General features: G+C 41.8%; 1 protein-coding gene across 4 annotated transcripts in view; it reads left to right on the top strand.

Moving 5' to 3' along the window:
• nrxn3b (neurexin 3b) overlaps positions 1 to 23340 on the top strand; it is a gene marked incomplete at its 5' end in the record, with an annotated part of 401977 nt that overhangs the window by 108324 nt on the left and 270313 nt on the right. The window lies entirely within an intron of this gene.

Raw genomic sequence — 23340 nt, 5'->3', positions numbered from 1 at the left:
TGATTACGTTGGTGGCCATTTTATCACCGGAACGATTTGCCTCCAGGATGGAACCTAGATGGGTAATTTCATCTTTTCTTTTTTGCTGAGATTACTATTTGATCCAAAGACACACAACACCAGAAATGGATTTCAGTATACAGTAACTCTATGGAAACTTAAGTACAGGATATTCATAGCAAAGTTTACTATGTATTTGTAAATGTGCAAACTCGCACCTCATCACGTCACATGTTACGATGGTACGTTTGTAGATTTTTCCAGCACTCGACAGAGACACTGACACAAAACTAAAAACCAGGCTGTAGTAGAGTTTCTGTGTGTGACAGTGTCTGTGCATTGATGAGTGTCGAGGTGAATTGTGCAAGTGCTTGAGGGCTTTATTTTGTTTAGCATTTCACTGTTTTTCAAAAGGACCCTGAAGTGATGATAAGGTCAGCATGGAAGGCTGTGCTTTTAAGGAAATAGCAATTGATTTTCATTTTCAGTGTTTGGTTGCTAACCTTACTCTATTCTCCACACTGGTTTTTGACCCATTTATTTACTACTTAGGCTCCAATATATTTGTCATTATACCCTGAGAAAGGAGGTACATGGCAATATGCGTATCGTTACAGTATGATATCACTATCAGCCTATATTGAATTGCCTTTTACACTTTTTATAAACGTGAGCAGACCTATGCTATTTTCTGGTCATTAATACTTCCAATCTCTTTGAATGTTGCTCATCTCCTTTGGTTAAAATAAATAAATAAACAAGATGTTTTTTTGTTTTTTTTTTTTTTTAATTAAAAAGAAAAAAAGTCAGTTCATCAAATTCACATCAAACAGACACGCACACACACGGTCCGGCACTACATAAAAAAAGTATTATCTCAAATCCCATATGGGTCTTGGGGAGATGGACAGGTTGGAATCGACAGTCGCAGCATTAAGGATGATACTGACGATGAGAAGCAAAACACGAATGAGAGACTAAAGCAAACAGCGGGGCACAGGGTTGATGGCCAAATGTCCTACGGTGTCTGGAAAAGATAACAGAGCACACCGTCAAAGCCAGGGCGTTTGATTGAACTCTGCGAGTGTAAAGGCTGTGGCGAGACCACAGCCTCGCTGTTAATCTGATGGGATTTGTCTTTGGTTTCCTGCCATCTATTATCCTCCCCAAGAACAGTAATAACACCGATTCTCTGCCAAGACCTGGACAATATAGGCCGCCAGGCTGCCTCTCTCTTTTTGTACACGCACGCATGCACGCACGCACGCACGCACGCACGCACGCACGCACGCACGCACGCACGCACGCACGCACGCACGCACAAAACACATGCGGTTCAAGGACCTCCAAATTGATATGTATGGAGCTACATCTGAAATGGTTTTGTTTCAGGGACCCTCGGAAGAGATTTATTAAAAATATATATTATATATTTATTATAATATTTTATAGCAGATGTACAAGCTAAGCACTAAGTAACACGCTGTGAGCTTGTAGATCTGCTATGTTGAATAGCCAACATAGACAGGTAAATGTATAAAGTGGTTAAAATTATTGCGATGTTATATTAACTACTTTTGCTGCGGACCCCATGGAACCGCAATTAACACTCCGATTGCCCGGGGTTATTTAATCCATTAAATCATAGCGCCCGGCCCAATCATAGCGCTTTATAGCAACGGAGCACTTTTACCGACGGACTGGAAGTTATACCGGATGTGGCTGGTGCAGCTAAATGTAGCCAAAACACTCTAACGGCGATCGACAACAACGGGAGGCATGATTAAATCTAACACGACTAGCGACTGGACAGCAGATCTTTTCTTAGAATTGGACGGGATGATTTAGATCGTGAGTTATTAACGTTTTAAGATTTCCGTTGTCCGTTGGGCATTTTCGATGACGTCCCACTGTTGTGCAACATCGAGGATTGCGGAACGGGCGCTCCTAGGCTGTAGATCGATGCGATCGGTTTTCATATCAATAAACTTCGTCTTTTGGATAAAACCTCGTCCTGGGCGCTGGGTGTTACTAATAGAAAGGACGGTGAACTTCGTCCTGGGCGATTGGGGTGTTAAGGACCCCTGGGTGTCCCCGGATCCCCCTCAGAGAATCAATGATGTGTGTACAGTACACTTACACAAATACAAAAGCCTGCATGCATGCATGCATGTTCACGCCCACACAGACATACATGGATGCAGTACATATCTACACACATTACCCCTAATACTAGTGTGCAGTACATATCTACACACACACACACACACACACACACACACACACACACACACACACACACACACACACACACACACACACACACACAGGCAGTAGGCACTTCTACAGATGGTACTATAAATTATTATACGTTCGTTCGCGTACACTTAAAGGGCGATGGCCAGGGAGGAGAAAGTCCCTGTGGCCTTTTTAATGTTCTGACTGAGAGCTTCAGGGACATTGAAACTACTCTCTTTGATGACTGGATGATTCATCCCATCTCCGTTCTCAGACAGCAAATTACATTTCTCACCATCTCTCTCTCAATGCAATTCAATTCAAAGGGGCTTTATAATTGGCATGGGAAACATGTTTATATTGTAAGGCAATACAAATCTGAAAGTAAGAAATGTACAATTAACCCATTTGCTTTAGCTATTGAAAAATAGCAGATCTACAAACTCATAGCGCGCCACTGAGTGGCGCGCTACGAGCTTGTAGGTCTGCTATTTTTGAAAAATCGAAGAACGACTGACATAGAAACATAGCTTTTTCAGAAAACTGTCAGGATGTAGAAGACATTTTTGGAATCTGATCTCGGGTCAAAATGGGTTAATATATACTGTAGTCCTTCTAGAATAAAGAGGTCCTGTCCTCGGAGTCCGGTATGGTCTCATCAGGGCTCGAGATTAACGGCGTCCCGACGTCCCGGCGACGGTAAAATATCTATTTGGGACTTAAATTGATCTCATTCGGGACGGTTTCGGGACGAGAGGAGTTTTTACACTGAAAATGCGCATTTCGTGTGCAGTGGATGAGCAGCATGAGACCAGCAGCGCTGCCGTCAGTCAGACAGTTGACGACAACAACGCACAGTCGCACACACTACATCATTCACCCAAAGGAATCCTAGGAATTATATTGCTTTTGCCCCGTGGATGGGACATTTAGATTTAAAGATTTAGATCGGTTGGAAGCTAAAAAGGATAAAACCATGGTTGTGTGCTACAGAAAGGTTTCATAGGGACATGGGGCTACACAGTCGGGGCGATGATGCTTCTCTCCAACTGGCACTCTGCGTGTAATATGTCCATCTTGTACCTAAGAGAGAGCGAACGTTAGCCATGATGATGGAGAGGACATGGGGTCTGAAGCGACGCCTCCTCAGTCTAGTCCAATCCAGGTGGTTAAAGGACAACTTTAGTTTTTTTCAACCAAGGTTCATGTTTTAGGTTGTTATTAGAGAAAGTAAAAGGTGAGAGTTCATTTTCTTTCATTTGCTGCTTTCTTTCGTTTTTGGGATTTTAGCAGTTTCTGACAGGGGGGCGGGGGCATTCGAACATGGGGCTAAATATGTATTTTTTTACAAAATATTATGGCGATTTCTTTTTTTATTATTTACTATAGTCCTAATAAACCCCAATAAATTACATCTGGCCACAAAAGATCACAGGATCTATTGAATGTGTCAAACTGACATATTGAGCCTATACACACAGTATAAGCCTTCCCCCAGTAGGCTACCTTCACATTCAGTAGATCCTGTGATCTTCTGTAACCAGATGTAATTTCCTGGGGTTTATTAGGACTATAGTAAATAATACAAAAATAAATCACCATAACATTTGGTAAGAAAATACATATATAGCCCCATGCTCGAATGCCCCCGCCCCCCTGTAAAAAAGAGCTAAAATCCCTAAAACGAAAGAATGCAGCAAATGAAAAAAAAAAATTACACTCATCTTTTACTTTCTCTAATAACAACCTAAAACATGAACCTTGGTTGAAAAAAACTAAAGTTGTCCTTTAAGTACACGTCCAGCATGATGGTCATTCAGCCAGGCAGTGGAGACTGCAGCAGAGCATTCGCCGTAGTACCCGCCAGCCAGCAGGGAGGTACATTATATGGAGCGTTTCTTGAGTGTTCAGGGTTTGATCAGGTCTGGCCATATATGGAGCGTGTCTTGAGTGTACAGGTTTTGATGACGTCAGATCAACATAATATGGAATGTCCGAACAGGTCAGCTCCATATATGGTGATCTAAGGGTGGCAGCGGGGGCAGTGTCTTGAGTGTACAGGATTACTAATAACTTTGGGCCGTCTAGAGTTTGAATGGACAGTCAGTCAAAATGGAGACATCGAAATGGAAGGACGGGTGGGGAACACTGTGTGAAAAGAGGAGTTAACGGGCAATTATGGGCACTAGATTTACCCGTAAACCTCAAGTTTAGCAGGCATATATACAGTAATATACGGTAATATACAGGTGTGATGGTAGTTTCCTGTAATATACACATCTGTATTCCATTCTTTTTGCGCAGTGGAAATATCAACATAATGTCAGAACAGGTCAGCTCCATATATGGAGATCTAGGTGAGGTGTCTTCTCCATGTATGGCTATCCAGGGTTTGATGAGGTCAGCGTCTTGATTTCTGTCGTGATGCTCTCTTGCCATGCTGCAATAGTAGAGAATAGTACCAATCTACAAACCACTTATTGTGGATCTGCTGTTTTCACAATTTCTCTCTTTTCTGTGTGTGTGTGTGTTTTGAAAATGTCTGAAAATGTGCGGCAGGCTAATCCTGGCTTACACTGTGAATCCTCACCGTCAGCAGGTTTCTGTGAGGGTGTCGTCTGTAGTCTGAATCATGGCAGTGATTCGCCGTGTGGCCGCAGAGTGGAATTACGCACGGCGTGATGCTGCACTGTTTGTCATATGAAGGCCCATTAGGCAGGCATGATGCCAGCCGCCACCCAGGACCATGCAGGCTGCTCGCGTGACTGAGCCCTGTGAACTCTCCTTGCAAGCCTCCATTCATTCGTGTAGTCTGTGTTTCACTTTCATTACGTTGCGTGTCTCACTTCCCCTTTGTTGTCTCCATGTGTGTATATGTATGTGTGATCTGCAAATGTGGTCCCTGTGTACCTTCCCTGTCACTCTGCACTCTGCACTCTGCTCTCTCTCTCTCTTTCTCTCTCTCTCTCTCTCTCTCTCTCTCTCTCTCTCTCTCTCTCTCTCTCTGCCTCCCTGCCTCTGCTGGAAGCTTTCTCTCCACATAATAAGTAGGAGATGATTCCATGGAGCATGGCCCATCAGTTCACATCAGTACTCCCCTGTCTGACTGTGAGTCTCATGTCTGGCCAGGAACCTAGCAGATATGAGACAAAGATGGGGGGGAGGTTTCATCTCGAGTGAATGCATCCCTTTCTCTCTGAGGTATAACGATAGCGAAAGGCGTGGCGCCGCCGTCCCTGTGTCACAGTTTCTCCGTGGCTCTGTGGCCTCAGTCATTTGCCCCCTCTGGGACGATATGTGACATCAGCCTGACTCAACATCCACGCACATACATTCCTATGTGTTCAGACAGGTGCACACTGCACACACAGGCTAGTGCAGGGTCAAGTGAACGAGCTAGGGCCAGTGGGCAGCTAGCTGCCTGGCTCATGCACAGCACTCCGCCGCCAGCTGGTTTTGTTATGTGTGCTATGCCTCACCAAGGCCCATTTAAAAAATAGCAGATCTACAAGCTCGTAGCGCGGCAGATCTGCTATTTATATTTCTCAATAGCTAAAGTATAACATAATGCTTAAAACCCCAAAAGGGGTTCCCGGCCGTTCTCAATGGGTTAAGTGTGTGATTGTCTGCTGGAACAATACGTACTTCTGGATTCATCTGGTGGCTCTGATTGCACGTTAGTGTATACAGTAGGGATGCAAAGAAATCAACATCCTTTCACGTATAGTGGTTAATTGGAGCAGTCAGCTGTGGGGTGGGGGTAGGGAACTGTGCATTTGTTTGTTTAACTGTATGTAATGTGTTTTGTTTAACTGTATGTAATGTTTTATTTTTCGTTTTGTCATTATTTTTTTTGTTCTGTATTTATTGTCAAATCATTTTGTGATAAGATTTTGTTTGTATTTGTGCTGCCATGGGGATGTGGGGGGGGAAAATATATGTAAATTGTTCTGAAAATACTTCTTTGTACTTTAAAGAAAATCAATAATCATATGTTTAAAAAAAAAAAAAACATCCTTTTTACGTCATTTTGTGGAATCACTCCAGACTTCTTCTTTAACACAGCAATTAAATCAAAATGTTCCATTCTCTCTAAGAGTACTTTCAAGGATAATAGAGAACAGAACACTAGGGCTGGGTGCAATAACCGCAATATCGCCATACTGCCGGTATGTAACGCATACCGCGGTATCGGGTTCATTACCGCGGTTTAAAAAAAAATATATATATATATATATATATATATATATTTTTTTTATAAAATGAAAAGTGTATCATACTAAACAGTGACGCTCAGTCAGTCTAATCATGCCAGCAACACAACAACACCAGAGGGAGTTCAAAAAACCATGTGCAACCCAGATTCGTCACAAACAAGGATTGATTGATTTAAATTAACAGTTTGCAGAATTACACTACATTTCAAGCACAACTCAATACAAAGACTGTTAACTGCGAGTGGACACTTGTTTACAAGAGGGTCCACCTAAATTAATTTCACTCCTATGCCACAAAAATGTGGAACGCCCTACCAACTGTCATTAAGACATGTAAATCCCTTGACTCCACCCACCCCTTTCCCCCCTCACTGTATACGTTTTTCCCCCTTTTTACCTCCTTTATGATGATTTTCTGTTTTTGGCTTTATAGAAGTGCATAGTGTACAAAATGATATGATTAATTGAAAATGGTGGACCCTCTTGTAAACAAGTGAAATGCTTTATGGCAGGGGTATTCAATTAGATTAGGCCGGGGGCCACAACTGTAGAATGATTGTGTGTGGGGGGCCGTACAGTGTGCGCGCGAAGCGCGGAAATTTGTGGGTTCTCAAAATGCTTTTTGTGCTCAAACACGAAGATTTATGTATATTTCCGCACAGTAATGAGCAGGATAATATGTCTAAACGGGTATATGCTACCTTAGAATAGATGTAGGCCTAGACCTATTTGACAGTGCATAAACAGCATTGCTTTGACATTAACGACCATCAGCTGGACACACACACACACACACACACACACACACACACACACACACACACACACTCTGCTGTGGGCAGTTCAGAAACCCGTCCACGACCACCAGTGACATCATCGTTAGGCAGATTGTTTTTTAAACAAGATTTATTTACGTGAGAATAGTTTATCAGACTATAAAGATCAGATTACATAGAGCAGTGATTCCCAAAGTGGGGTCCGGGGACCCCCAGGGTCCTTGAGGCAGTTCCAGGGGGTCCCCAGGGAAATGATGGTTTGGAACCAAATGGACACTTATGGGTCTGTAACTCTGAGAGTGTACAAATGGAACCAAATGGACCCTAACAGGGTTTATTATCGTGAGAATGATGGCTTCCATTTTCGCATTGCAACTTTTCAGGACTAGAAAGCCTGCAGTTTCTATTAGCTTGGATTCTCCATTGATGTCACTGTTGGGTGGGTTTCTGAACTGCCCACAGCAGTCACCTATGTGACACAGGCCGAGTAGAAAAAAACGTGCCATTTTATCATGATTATTAGTGAGGACCTATTATATGAAGATAGGTTGAAAAGTGGTCCTTTAATGATTACCGTCATTATGGTAATCTCACAATTAATATCGCACTCACCATACATGTAACTTTTATTAGCCCTCTTATTATTATTCTTATTTTTTTTATTTTTTTTGGGGGGGCTGCGACGCGTTGCGAGATTGTAGATCTTATATTTTCAGCATGCAACCCAGCATAAAACTGGATCTCTTGTCCAATAGTCCCTTCCTAACATTTTAGTCTACCGGGTAGTTTTTATTTGTTGACGAAATTGTCAGTATATTTAGTCTTAGTTTTAGTCATCATAGATTAATTTTTATTTAGTTTTTATTTAGTTTTAGTCAGTGAAAAAAGGTAGTCGACGAACATTTTTCGTCTTAGTTTTAGTCGACGAAAAAGTGAGCCACCTCCCTTACAGAATCGCTGGACTCGGTTTTATTTTATTTTTGGTACACAGATGTAAGATGTTATATCGTATTGCGAGTAAAACATTGTCTATATGGGATTTTGAATGAGAAACACACTCCCGTGACCGACGGAGCGAATGTCTGACGGCAGGACTTCTGTTCTCTATGTCAGGGGTTCTCAACGTTTTTGGCCTGGGACCCCCGGGGAATTGCTTTGGCCATGTCTTGTGACCCTGCCCCCTCCCTTCCCCACCCCCAATACAAACTGACTGCAAAAATAACCTTAATACTAGAGCAAATATATCATGAATGAATACTGAAACCAGATCTAATCATTAAGGAAAGTTTATGCATGCACTGTGTGTACTATGTAAACTCTTAATTTTCATTTCCCAGCCATTCAGTTGTAAAATATATATTTATATATTAGGGATGCACCGAAAGGGAAATTCTTGGATGAAACCGAATATAGGAAACATTTGGCCGAAAACCGAATACCGGATAGCCGAATATGATTAATATTATATATCTTTTTTCCTACCATTGCTGTCATGGCCGCACCTTAAAGCTACCTGATTATGGCAAAATACATGACTATGGCAAAACTTAACTTAAATAATAATCACTATTATGGGTCCATAAAACATTTATTCAGCACTTGTGAATTGCATACACTATTCGGTGATATATTTTCGGCCTATTCAGGCCGAAACCGAATATTTTCTGCGGCCGAATATTCCGTGCATCACTAATATATATATATATAAATAATAATAATTTGGCGACCCCCCGAGGGGTCGCGACCCACGGGTTGAGAACCCCTACTCTCTATAATGTAGCGGTTAAGACAGAGTGGAGTGGAGGCAGCATGGTAGACGACAGTGGTCTCTAAGGTCATTAAATCTATCGGGATGTGGACAACAAAGAAGCCACATGTAATGGGTGTGAATCAATAGGTGCCAAGTTATTTTTTGTGCAGTTCATATTTATTTACGAGGTGGTCAATAAAAATATGAATTATTTATTATCATCTGGGAGTCAAATAACATCATTTAGTTGTTCTTTCTTGCGGCGCTCTCTCTCGTTTTCTCTGTCTCTCACCACAACAATGAATATACTACTGTACAGTATATCTTCCAAACAGAAAAGTTAATTTAATGTTCAAAGAATACAAGATCCGCAGTTTTTCTGTGCTCATTCAAAATGCATAATAATGTAGTTATCCGTGCATTGCGAGCAGTGTAAGATATGGTGCTCTGTTTTGTTGAAGCTTTCAGAAAACACGCTCATATAGCCTACAGATGAAATTACCCTACTGTATATACTTCATTGTCCTGGCTCAGCAGGGGTCTGTACTTGGCTCGTTCTGTTTTACAGTGTGGCCCGTCTGTCTGTCTGTCTGTCTGTCTAGAGCTAGTCTTACAAACCACTGGGCTGATCAGCACCATAGTTCTTGTGCACACTGTCACTTATATAGACTTCCCATAGAATCCCAATTATGTTTGTTCATACTCTTTTGGAAATAATTATCTTTAATTACTGTCGATGGGAATAGGTAGGGTTTTGTTGGCATGGATGACATCATTGGCTGAGGTAAGCCACCTGTAAGGAACTGAATTTAATTTGAACCGCAAGCTAAAACCTTGCCCAAATACAGACATACTGTACATACAGTAGAAGACTGCGTCATGTAGACTGAGATCCACATGAAGCTACCACATGATTGGAGCTACCAGCTCAGAGGCGTTGTGGTTAGTTGTCCACCCTGAGATTGGGAGGTTGGGGTTCGATTCCCCGGCCGTATCATACCAAAGAAAATGTGACCAATGCCTCCACCAGCTTTGAATGTTATCAGCCTATAATCAAGAATATATCCGTGATCAGAAGCTTGGAATAGAGCCAATATGTGATAATCATACATATAGGAAACGCCTACAGTATATCTTGACAACAGTTGATAACGTGTATTTAATGCAGTGATAGCATATGAATCCATTGATGCCTCGCTGCTTGGCACTCGTCAGCATCAAGGGGTGGATTGGGGGTAAAGGCCTATTCATAGTCTGGATTTTCGGTGGTGAGGTGAGTCGGTGACCACCGCTCCGGTTGTGAGCTGACCACCGGAGCTGAAATAACGTTGAGCGTTGGTGAGTAAAAACACAGAGAAGGGCTGGAGCGGTGGCGGTGGTTTGCTCTTCACCGCGGCTCGTGACGTCATTTTGTAGTTTGGTGGTCACCCCACCACCGAAAATCCAGACTATGTATGAGCCTTAAGACCCTGCGACATACTAGCATCATGTCTAGGGGAAATGCTACATCAAGCTGTCTCACGCTACAGAAACAGGAAATAGTTTCCTGCCACATGGCTCGGCAAGGCTTGTTCTTTCCCTCTAATCTTTGCACTGAAGAGACAAGCTGTGAACTTGAAAATCTGCTATTTTCACCGATTGTTTGCCTAGAATAGGAACATGAGAAGGAAGATACAGTACATAAAGTTTAATCCTATTCTGGGGGGAATGTTCGCAGAAAATGGCAAATCTATAAGCTTACAACTTAGATCGGCTATTTTTCAGCAAAGACATTTCGTGTAGAGGGAAACGAGCAGACAGAGTACAGATCCAATTTAGGTTAAGTTTGCTAGGTGGCGCTAAAGGTAAATGTTAGTGGGTGAGCTGCAGGCACTTGGATGGATGCAGAGGAAGAAAATAAGGAGACATGATGGGAGAGCGAAGAGGAGCGAGAGGGCGGGGCGATGATATGGCATTTGGGAAGAACATCAACACATCACGGGATATGTTTTTTCAGCACAGCATGTGCAGCAGCCAGCGTTTCCCCCCTAATCCAAATGTAAATGTCACCCTGTCCTTTTAATCATTAAAGTCGTTAAAGTTTAATTAATTTTTTCCTCTGTAGAGGCATGGCATCTGATGGAAACACAGACGGCGCGCCTCTGTAATCCTTTTCCCACTGCCCTCTGTTTCAGTTGACAAATCAATTATTGTATTATTACCCAAGCCCGAAATGTTAAACTCTACTGTATATAGTTTTATGTCAAGACGTACCAAATAACACTGACTGTACATGATGTAATACTGCAGTGGTGCATTCCTGTTCGTACGCTTTCAATCATGATGAAGCAAATAATCGCAAAGAGTAATTAGGAACGTAATCAACACATTCATTGAAAGTAATTACTGTAGATGCGGCACATTTTGTTACTATAGCATACTTTTTAAAGTTTTATGTAACACACACCAAAGACACACCAAAGACAAAGCGTATGCTACAGTGCATGTCATATCAAAGTAAATATCTACCGGAAACACAGATCAAGGTGGCACTGTACCAGTCATTTTGTAGCACAGAAGTAACTTGATCAAATTACCGTACTTTTCTTCATTTTTCTTTTCACAATGCTTGTTAGGTACATGAAGTGTATTGATGTTTTCCGTGACGCGGTCCCGTTTGAAGTCTCCTATTTTAAAATTGTACTTGTCAAGGTAGACTATCATCAGGTTTGAAGTAAGGGTATTTTGTCAACATTTAACAAGCATGAATTTGCTTCCAATCCAGAGCTTCCATTATAGCCAGCGAAAATTGCCTGAATATGGACAACCTTTCATCTATGCTACTGTCTTTATTCCCTCTTGCGCTGTAAAAAGCCTGCTCTTATAATCATAATGATTTCCAATAAGGGTTTTGGTTATCATTCATTTTTATCCATGCCTGTCTTCCCATCTTATCCGGTTTCAAACAATATTTACCTAGCTGGCCATCGTCAAATCGATCCATCCATGGTACAGTAAATATTGGTATATTGCATGAGCCTTGTTTTGTTTATGTCTCGTGTGGGAGGTCAAACTTGTATATATGTGCACGGAGCCTTGTGTGCATTAATTGGTTTGTGCGAATGCGAGGGTGTGCATGCATGCGTGCTGCAGTGCTCGCACAGTGCGCTGCACGCATGTCTGTTTGCATTTATATACGATCTGCCTTGTGGGCGAGTGAATGTTTCCTTGCAGGGTTGTGTGAGTGGAGCCTGGTGGTGTGTGGAATCACTATCTGGACAGTGCTTTAACGCTGGAGCTAAATCAGCTGCCAGCAGCAGCAGCTGTGACCACAGCTGAGAGGACATGAGTACTGATCTGAAGTAGATTAGAGGAGGAGGAGGGTGTGTGTGGGTGGATGGACTGTGGACGCCTTTCATGTGTGCATGTGCCTATAGTACTGTATAGCAGCGTGTGCTCATTGTGTGCATGCCATGCACGCCCTTCTTTCCCAGCGCTCTCCTTGTTGCCTCCCGGGCCAGATCAATACGCTCTCCAGGAACGGAGAATGGAGGACGCGGACTTTATGGAGTCGTTAGGGGTCTTCCACACTTGCATTATGAATGGGACCCGCGAGGCCGACGGATCGCCCTCTGGGCAGCATAATAAAGCACAGACATAACGGAGGCTAAGATGAGGGACACGCAGCGAAGGCAGTCAATTCCTCTTTTATAACATAATTTCCATTATGTTATTGATCAGCCTGGGGTCTGAACTCTGAATGGACGGCGAAATCATAATCCCCAACCAGCTATATATTCTCCGTCATGGCGGAGCTGGTTGTACCATTATTATTATGTCCCTGGATAACTTTTCGGAGACCTGTGAAGCAGGGGCAGCAGCCCAGCGGCAATTGTCATCCCCTATAGCCTGCGCATTGAGCCACCAATTGAGTTATCTTATGCATATCGTCACTGGTCGATATGCATATTAACCCATTTAGACCTGAGGTCGTTTCTTTACAAAGGTTCTTCTAAATCCTAACTGTGGCCAAATTTGACTGAGGGACTGCCATTGGATTTTTTTGAATTTTCGTTTTTTCATGTTCAAATTGACATATTGGTTGTTCAGTTTGACCCACCAGTTTTGGAGTTCGCTATGAAAGAATATATATTCAAAGATTTGCACCACATTTCCACGATTTTTCAAAAATAGCAGATCTACAAGCTTGGTGCCGTGCTATGAGCTTGTACATCTGCTATTTTTCTTTTTGCTAAAGTATAACATAATCATCATCATCATCATCATCATACTATAATTCTGTGTGTGTCTGTCTGTGTGTCTGTCACTGTGACTGCCGTAGCTCCTCGCTGCCTGCACCAATCACTCCCACTTTTTACATAGGCATTGACCATAATAATATGGAGGTCTTAACGAAGCCCTTTTTCCAATTTAACTAATTATAAATTAATAGTGAATTTATTAGTGAATAAAAAATGCGAAAACGCACCCAGGGCGCGGGGGGGCAAATATCTCACAACGGGTAAGGGCTAGTGCTTAAAACATACAAAATCCTGATTTATTTTGTCTCCACCAGGCTGAAGGCATGGTTAGAGTATATTTTGCACTCCGTCCATGTGTGCGTCTGTCTGTGTACAGCTAATCTCCGGCGCTGTTGGCCCGGCCGATGCCAAACTTGCACAGTTGCCCTGGATGCGAAAGGCAAACCTCTGCCCTAAACAGCGGCCTGTTATAGCGCCACCATGAGGCCAACTTTTGCAAAACACATTTCTTTACATTACTCCTACACATTTTATCCATACATCACGCAAATCGGTATGTACCATCTCCACAGTCATGTCATCAACACAGACCTGTCTGCTTCCGCATATTCAATCTAGAGATGCAACCGATCCGATATTATATCGGTATCGGCCTCCGATCCAGCTTAATTAATGTATCGGAGATCGGATTTGATACCACGATACAGGAGGGGGACACGTGTTTAATGTTTACAGTCCGTCCTGCACAGAGAGTGCAGTGAGCGAATCCAACCTCCAGTATGTACAGACTGCAAACAGACTATAGAAAAAAGCCCCACTAAGGTGCAATATGCAAGAGAATGGAAATACTTTCATACAGACTTAACAGTAATAAAAGTATAAAGTTTATCCGTCGCACTGATCAGTCAAGTCACTGCAGTTCAGTTGTGTGGTGGAGCCTATCATCTAGCTGCGTTCTGACATTGTTGTGATGAGATTGCTCTTGTAATCCATTCTTCTGCTATATATTTACTGCACAAACGTGCTGTTTAGCGCTATGTGATTCAATCTTTGTAACTTTATTATTGCCATTGAAAAAAATGCTGCTGTGACGACGATGATGATGATGATGAAGAAAAAGCGCATGTCGTCGTTGCGGTTAAATCCGTCTTTATATAATTGGCTCAGTTATCAAACCATGACATTGTCAGAAGCTCAAACACTGATTCAGATTGTAAGTGTAGTGCAATTCTTAAGACAAAGACAGAGTTTGCAAACTAAAGTAGCATAAACAACACCAGCGCAATAACAAACGTCCTGAGGTATTCTTTTTCTCCCCGAGTTCTGTCGGTAAGGCTCAAGGCTTTTGTCACATGATAGCACAGCTGATTCCCGGCATCGCATTAGAGGTAAAAAAGGTACCACGTGTATATAGCAATAATAATAATTACTATTATTATTATTATTATTATTATTATTATTAAACCATAGAATGAATTAACAGGTTACATGCAGGCATCACTTTAGGGGTAAAAATGTACCTTTGCACATAATAATAATCCATAGTATTAATTAACAGGTTGCCATTCCCTTAAGGTTTACAGGTTAAACAGTTCATATTCTTATTTCTACAGGTTAAACACTTAACCATACATTTTTTTGTATTTATTTGTTTTGCTATGTAGCCTACAGCAAATATCGGAACGGCAAATATCGGATATTGGGAAATTTCAAAATGAATATATCGGATCGGATCGGAATTGAAAAATCAGTATCGTTGCATCTCTAATTCAATCCCCATTGGCTAAGATTGCTTTCCAAAGTTTGCAGGATTGGTCCATTATGAACAAAATGCCTCATTTGCCTGCCCATTCCCACTAGGCCGAGGAATAAATGCCACTTGAACATTTTCACATCAGCCTCATGGTGGCACTATAACTGACCGTTGACTGATTCGTGCTTTTACCTATAACTTCACCGATCTGTGTAAAACTTTGTATGCACACTCTCCAGAGGCGAAGGAAAAACCTTTGACCTGCATTTGCGCCACTAGAGGCCGACCTCCAAATCTCACGCAAATCGCTACCCATAATCTCTATAGTCATGTGATCAAGACGAGTCCGTTTGATTTCTCATATTCCATCCTGATTGGCTAAGATTGGCTTCCAAAGTTTACAGGACTAGAATGTTTTGTACAAAATGCTGCAAATCATTAAAGGTGATATAGACAAGTTTTCAGTCAAAATCTAAAATATATAAATGTATTTGTTTGGCCTTTTCCTCCTCTATGTTTCCCTATATTATGATGCTGAGGTGTTCTCCTGCAACAGCACACTCCCCCTTTGCCCCCCTGTGGCTGAATGCGCTGTTTATATCCACTACAGTTTACTACTCGGGACGTCGGAGGGGATTTAAACTTTTAGCCAATTGCAGCGCGAGGCAGTGACGGTGTGTTCAACCCAGTAGTATTATAATGAAAACGCGATGCGATTTCAATGTATAATATTATCCCCATATCTTAGTTTCACTAACATTGTTCATGTGAAATAGTATGTTCATGATTTAATATGTAAGCCTATTGAAATGATGAGAATCGCTATGTATAGTGCATGGTTGGGTGGTGTGAAACTGAACAACACCAGCAGCAAGCACCCCTCAGAACTCGGATGATCCTTAGTCACAGAACGACTCGGACCCCAATAAAATCTCCTGGTTAGGCCTACATCAATATCGTTCTCGTTCATGTGGAGTGGGTTGTATGTGCTTATTTGTTGAAATGGTGGAAGTGGACTGTGGAAGTGAGTAATAGTATTTCACCAGCCACTACCGCGGCGACTGCCTGCCGGGCAGTGCCGGCCGGCTTGAAGCGTGCATTCAACCCGTGCTCGCCAACGGGGACACGCTAGCCGTCGCGGATCATCATAGCGATTTTTTTTTCATTGCAATGAATAACCATGGACAGAGTAGTTCACATGAACGATGCTGTAGTGGCTGGAGCATTTGAGGGGCAATATGTTTTATATGCACGATTACAAATAAAAGAGAATTGAATTGAGAGCCAGTGAGTCTCCTCTACTTCCTACTTCCTCATTTGCGGGACTCGATGTGATATTGCGATTATGCTACAGTTACCCTTAAAAAAACAACTCAATGTCATTGTTGTAACTATGATATCGATAGAAATGTATAATTTTTTAATGTCATATTTAGCCATACGGGCAGCAACAACAATCCCATAGCCTGAAGTGACCTGGCTCAGCCAATAGAATGAGGGGGGGAGGGGGTGGAGCTAGATTTGCATTTGTTTGGAAACAATCACTCGCTTCTGTGTACAAACACTGGAAACTTGTCTCTATCACCTTTTTTTTTTTTTTTTAAGATATTTTTTTTGCGGCTTACGCCTTTTATTGATTTTTGAAGGGACAGACAGTAGGCTGACAGGAAACGGGAGAGAGATGGGGGGATGACATGCAGTAAAGGCCGTGTCGGGTCCGGGAGTCGAACCCGCGGCACACTGCGACTGGATTACCAGTCCGGTGCCCAGACCGTTACGCTACGGCCTGGGCCGTCTCTATCACCTTTAACACAATGTCCGATACGTATATTCCCACTAGGCTGAGGAAGAAATGCAACTTGACATTTTAACAATCCTGATGATTTGTGCCCCGAGGGGCACAAATCATACTACAGCGTCACACAAACATTGAAACTCGGTATGAAGCAACGCGTTTTGACATTGTAGATCTTCTGCTACTTTTGCTATGTTTGAATTTCAATCCTGAATAATAACAGTTTTGGACATATGCCTTTTCCATCCAACAGAGACGATTATGTTCTCCAGCTTAAAATATTGTCCATCTATCTGACAAGTGTTCTTGTCTGCAGCCATACATTAATTCATTAGCCACTTGCAGCCTGGCATCCCTATTTTGGGCCTGTAATTTGTAACCAAAATTAGCTGGTCTACACGACGTCGACAAGCTCACTGTGTCACATCATGATGCATTGTGAACTTCGTGACCTTGTACAGTACAAACTTAATTTGCGCTGGAAAGGGGAGAGCTTTATAAAGCGGCTGTGTCGACATATGGTACTAGAGATGTTACCGTAAGGCAGAATATTCCAGCTCTATGATAAACAGCTGGATCGGCCCTGATGGCGACCCTGCATGCTCATCAAAATGCAGCTTTTAATTATTGTATAGAAAATGCCAATTCATTTGTTTTTCACGAAGACAAATTAGCATAGAACTTTAGGGAAGTTTCTAGTGAGTTGCAAGCACGTTTTCTCTGACCAGCTGTATTAAGGTGAATATAGGTGAGACCGCATATTGAATATTAACGTATTATTGTCTTGTATTGCACGTTTTTTATTGATTGGATACTTTATCTGTCACATATGTAAACAGCACGGAAGTGCAGAAACACTTGGACTAAAAGGATAACACAAAATAATGTCTTCAATAACATGTGTAACATGTGAACAATGTTTCTATCCCTCCCACACTCTTAAAATGAGATGTTCAAATGACACGCCAGGCCAACCTCTTATATGACCAAGCAAAATTGGAATGTTTTTTTCCCCCCGTTAGTTTGAGATCCTGTACCAAACACCAAATCAAACCGTTTCATTATGCTAAGAAAAGTGACAGCCGTACCGGGTAAATGCTTAGCTCTGCTTTCAATACCCTTCACATATTTAGCATGGATGTGTTTCTGAGACTTAAAATAGATTTGAAAAGGGATTTAACTGCTTCCCCCATCCCTACTATTCTTGGAAACAATATTTAGTGTAGAGCTAAGGCAGGACGGGGCCCTTGGGAATCCGCTCAACTAAGTAGGGTTTAAGTTGTTAAAATAGATTTGAAAGGGATTTAAGTAATTATACAACATATCACACGCACGCACGCACGCACGCAAGGTGAGAGATGATTTCAGTTGGACAACTTGGACTGCCAAGGTTGAGTAGCTAATGTTTGAATGCATATATTATACAGTATGTTAAGATTGACCATGACCGTGCAGGATGGAAATGAGCACAGACAGGATTTCCATCAACCCTGCTGACTCTGCTGACAAAACCTTGAGCTGTTTGGTTTGTTGATAATCAGGGAGATAATTATAGGTCCCATGAGTGCTGAAGATCATAATGGGTCTTGACTTTGACGATGGAGAGGGCCACTATATTATTTCCACACTCACTCCAGAGGGCCACATTGCATATTTCTGTCGTAGCAAAAACTCAAAACGCGCCGCAGTGTGAGTGTGACGTGTTTTGAGCTTGTAGATCAGCTATTTTTGCTATTTTTGAATTGAAATCCAGAATAATTATTTGCAATTTTTGAATTGGAATCCTGAAAAGTAATTTTTTTATTTAATTTCAAATGCATTTAGTTATAGTTATGTTAACTTGAACTAAATGCAACTACATTGGACATAAAAAAGACAATAACATTTTAATACTAGTATTTACCTGAAATCAATAATATATCGTATATTAACCTGCGGGCCGCATTAAGAATTTCAAACAATTTCAGTATTATTATAATTATTATTAATTAAAATAGCTGAAGGCAGGTTGGTACTGTACCTGCATGGCATATCTGCCGGGTGCAGTACTTAGTTCCGACACTATTATTGGTCCGACAGTCATTAGGCCGATCAGAATCACCAGCTGGTGCTGAAGCGCCAGCTGTATAGGGAACCATCCTGGCCTGGTGTTTCTCCTCTCGCTCACCAGGGAGTGAAACCTGGACTCTGCATGGCAGGGCTGTCCTCCCTGAGCCAGGCTTGGAACCTCTCGGGGCACTTCAGCCAGGCCCACTTCAGCCAGCACCTAAATACCAGCTGCAGGGTCTTCAGCTGTGAGCCATCCTTTACTGATCTTTCTCATCCTTTAAACACCAGAACATCTCAGGATGGGTCAGAGGTCAGGGACGGCTCCCTGCCGCTCTCTGCAGCTGGAGTTCGTTAGTCAGGGTTTTTTTCCCTTTCTCTACATGGCATCTCGATTCAACTCAACCCAGCTCCCTGTCTCTCCTTCGCAGCCAGAGCCAGAAACGTCCCCCTTCAGCTTCTTCCGAGAGATCCTTTTAGGACCTTCTTGACCTTTGCTGCTGGGAAGCCAACGTCCCTCAAGGAAGCGGTTAGTTGAGAGGCTGAAGGTTGAAGAGGTTGTTGCTCTCCAGCCTTTCTGTTGGCGTTCTGCCACTGAATCAGCATACCATGCCTTTTTACTCTCGTAACTAACAGGACTCGCTTCTTGGACGATGCCGGGTCTCTGTGTGGTCATGGTGATTTCAATGGGTCAAGGTCTGCTCTCATTGACCCGTCTTTGCCTGGAGCCAGGACCGATTGTTCTGGCCGCTTTTGGGCAGTTTTTCTTGGCTTGTCCTGCTGTTACAAACTGAACCAGCTGTCTCTGTTGGAACAGTTTCCAACAGAGACTATACTGGACATCACAGTATTCAATTCAATTCAACCTGAAAAGGTGGCAATTCAAATCTGTAATCATGAGTAACTATCAGCACTATTTAGTATTCATCACCGGTGTCATTTTTCACTTCACTTGCAGTTGTTCTGTCCCCTGTACCATGTTGATCTGTTGTTGTATTGTATTGTGTTTTTGTATGGATATCGTGTTGGGTGCACATATGCACACATGGCATCAACGCATGGTGTTGTGTGCAGGCACACTATACACTGTCTTTCTTTAATCATTCATTTTTTAAGAGCCTGCCCAGGGACTACAGATAAAATTTAGCTTTGGCTAACTCTGGCCCAATTACATTGAGGTGAAAAGAAAACTGACATGTTGATTAATGAGCTTTGTCCCTGTCAAAGAAATAAGTATAGGCCACCATTTTCAAATATTTTCATATAATTTTAGTATTACATTTTTGATCGGGAATAGGGTTAATTTGTTAAATGGCCCCTCAAGCCCCCTAGTCAAATCATTGTACAATGCAATATGCAGTCTCTCTTTTTGGGGTAGCTTAGTGCTAAACTGTATCATGTGGTATAGAAGCAACACGCTAAGCAGTTAACATTTTTCTGAATAATTCCGTGGAGATTTAAGTAAAATAGTATAGATCAGCAGCATGGGTGCATGCTCATACAGTCTATAGAAAAGAGTAGCCGTTGTATCCAAGGCCTCTGGGGGCGGAACGTCCGCACTGTTGTTTGCTGCTGGGGGAAACTGAATAAAACAAGAATCCTATTGGATATACATTATACAACGTGAGTGCTGGTATTCTTTTCTGTATCTTCCATAACTGTGCACCCGAATTATTGAACTGAGTGCTTGCCTCTTCTTTCTTCTTCAAGTTGCATGCTCATACAAACAGCATCACAAGGTCTTATATGTCAATCGTTCTGTTTCATTACAATGGCTGCCTGGCATATACCGCCATACCGGCATTAAGAAAGTATGTCTGTGGTCTTCTTCTCCATGGTACCGCACAGGAATAATATGCACACATTTTAATGACATTGTTAAATTGTGATATTATCACACATACTGCGAATGTTAAATATAGCAGACAGTCTCTGTTGCCCAGAAGGTAAATACACCACCTGCGATGAAAAAGAGAATGATCGTCTTGTATCAAAAGCAAAGCCGTAGATTGACATACGGAAGGTAGATTTATTGGTGTCCTGTTGTGTTGTTTTCCAGTATTCTGCTGCATCATGTAGTGTTGACAACACATAAAGAGAGAGAGACATAGGGACTTGATGGTCTAATTCCTCTCGCCTGATAGTCTGTTGTTCTCCTTCATAACCCAGTCTATGGTGAGGTTGAATAATAGTAGGATAATACATCCCTGGTGGACTCCATATGCTGACACACAACTGCTTTGTTTGCACAGGGTCACAATGTATATGTAGCCTCTGTGTCTCTATTCCTCTTCTGTTTAGATGTACTATCTCTCTCTTTGGTTTCTCTCAGTCTATTGTATTTTCTCTCTCGTTCAATTACCACCACCTCCTCCGCCCTCATTCCCGCCGACTTCTCTGTCCTCCTTTATCTCCAGTCCCTTGCATCTCTCTCTCTCTCTCTCTCTGTCTCTCTGTCTCTCTGTCTCTCTGTCTCTCTCTCTCTCCTCTGACTCGTTCTTGGGGCTCGGGGCACCTGTGTTGATTTACTGTCAAATCTTCCAGGATTAACTGTAATCCCAGCGCAGTGAAATCTGTTTGCTGACAGCTGTGCTCCCAGTCTGACGTTACTGCTGTTTCCCCTCACATACACTGTCCTATATACCACAGAAAAAGGATCTTGCCCTCTTTCCGAGAGGGAGAGGGAGAGAGAGAGAGAAAAAAAAAACATTAATTTTCCGCTTGAATGGATTCCTATTGACAATTGTATGCTCCCTTTTCCCCCCGATGGTATTTTGTTGTATTTGACTATAATGTGGGGCGGCTTCCTCGTTTTATGGATTAGGAGGTTGGTAGGAGTTTAGTGGGGGTAAATAGGTGTGATATTGGATATGTTCTCAAAGGGGCACCGATAGGCCATAACCCTGTCCTGTTTGTACAGTTTTCACACAGCGATGACCCTTATTGTACACTTCAATTTTTTTTTTTAATATATGTTTATTGGTAATAGGTTTTTCAACAATTTAGTACAGTTTGAACATACCATTTATTTTGTTTTTTTCTCCCTCACCCCATCCCTCCCCCCAGTTATCGTCATCATCAAAACAATATAAAAAATAACATTAATAATTTAGTACAGACATACAAAAAAAAACATACATACAGATATATGATATAAACAGGATACAAAAATAATAATTTAAGCACATGTACACTTCAATTTAACCACTTACAGTACTATAAGCCCTATTGTATTCTCCATAATATAAAAGTGGCAAAAGTAGACTATTTACAAGCTCACAGTGCACCACGAAGCGCAGCATTGTGAGCTTTATATTCAAACTTTAACTTTAAACTTAAATTGATTTTGTCAAAAAATAAATGCTCCTCAAAGCATAGTGGCCCTATTTTCATTTTACCCCTTATCCCTCAACTTCATGCCTTCTCTCTCTCTCTCTCTCTCTCTCTCTCTCTGTCCCTCTCTGTCCCTCTCTCTCTGTCCAGAGACCAGGGTGATTTAGTTAACTTAAAAGTAAATCTGATGTATCACTTTCCCATTTACAGTCGATCTTTCACTGTCCTTGCTCGTGTTTGCCACCTCAACCTCTCTCTCTCTCTCTCTCTCTCTCTCTCTCTACATACAGTATATATAAATATATGTATATACTGTACATGGACAGTATGTAACCAGAAACGTTGCGATCATGTGGTCGACACACTACCTGTGTACTTAGCGGCATGCCTCAGCCAGGAGTACTGCCTCTCCTCCACCAACATGAAAACTGCAAGCTTCAGACAAACTGTCTGACATAATGGTTTATCTTATTCTCCCGGGTAATTGAGTTGATAACGGCGTTAATTAGCAATCAAGGCAGGTCGGCATATAATTGTCTGATTTACCTGAAATAAAGTGAGCTTTCCTTTAGCCGTATTCACTTGAGACTGATACGTGGGGAGCTTGGTTTTAATATGCATAGCTTAATCAAACAGCAGTCCTGAATGATACAGTATGCATCTGTTCCATATAGCAACATGTCAATGATGTCAGCCATTCCACCATATAAACAAACCATCTATAATGTAATCCAGCTGCTCTATCCTCTACATACAGTACTGTTGGCAGGTGTTCAATCTCGCAAAGATATGAAGTCTCTATGGAATGAAGTTGAATATAAAATAGATACAATTAATTTTGTTGCTGTGCTATAGTAATGTAATCACCTCAGGTGTTCTCTATACTCCAGGAGGATGTTTTCTAGAATCAATGCGTTGAATAACACGGTGCTCATCGTACAGTAGCAACGACCGTATCTTCCCCATAATGCATTATTTGGAGCGTTAATTAACAGAATGATAGTAGATGAGCTTCTTCTTTCCCACTGGAGATGATGTATCACCAACGTTTTATAAATGGTGCCTTATCCCATTTTGGGCGGGAACCCTTTTTGGTGTTTTAACTAAGCATTATGTTATACTTTAGCTATTGAAAAATAGCAGATCAGTGGCGTGCTATGAACTTGTAGGTCTTTATTATATTTGAAAAAA

This window comes from Protomyctophum parallelum, assembly GCF_964188405.1.
Source record: "Protomyctophum parallelum genome assembly, chromosome: 19".
Taxonomy (NCBI): domain Eukaryota; kingdom Metazoa; phylum Chordata; class Actinopteri; order Myctophiformes; family Myctophidae; genus Protomyctophum; species Protomyctophum parallelum.
This window is presented reverse-complemented; position numbering and strand designations above follow the sequence as displayed.